Source organism: Cryptotermes secundus, unplaced genomic scaffold (genome assembly GCF_002891405.2).
Source record: "Cryptotermes secundus unplaced genomic scaffold, Csec_1.0 scaffold612, whole genome shotgun sequence".
NCBI lineage: Eukaryota > Metazoa > Arthropoda > Insecta > Blattodea > Kalotermitidae > Cryptotermes > Cryptotermes secundus.
In genome coordinates this window covers 1433417-1433659 of record NW_019729902.1, presented here as the reverse complement: position 1 = coordinate 1433659, position 243 = coordinate 1433417, and positions in this window count along the sequence as shown.

The following is a 243-nucleotide window of genomic DNA, read 5'->3' as shown; positions in this document are numbered from 1 at the left end:
ATATTAGAATGGAGCTTAGAGAGAGAGAGGACGGGATGGTATGGATTAGATAGATCTGGCTCAGGATAGGGACCAGTGGAGGGCTCTTGTGAACACAGTAATGAACCTTTGGGTTCCACAAAATGCTGGGAAATCCTTGAGTAGCTGAAGAATTGGCGACTCCTCTAGAAGGGCTCAGCTCCATGAGTAAGTAAGTAAGTAAGTAAGTAAGACCAGGTCCATGGCTCTGCGCTTCACAGTGAC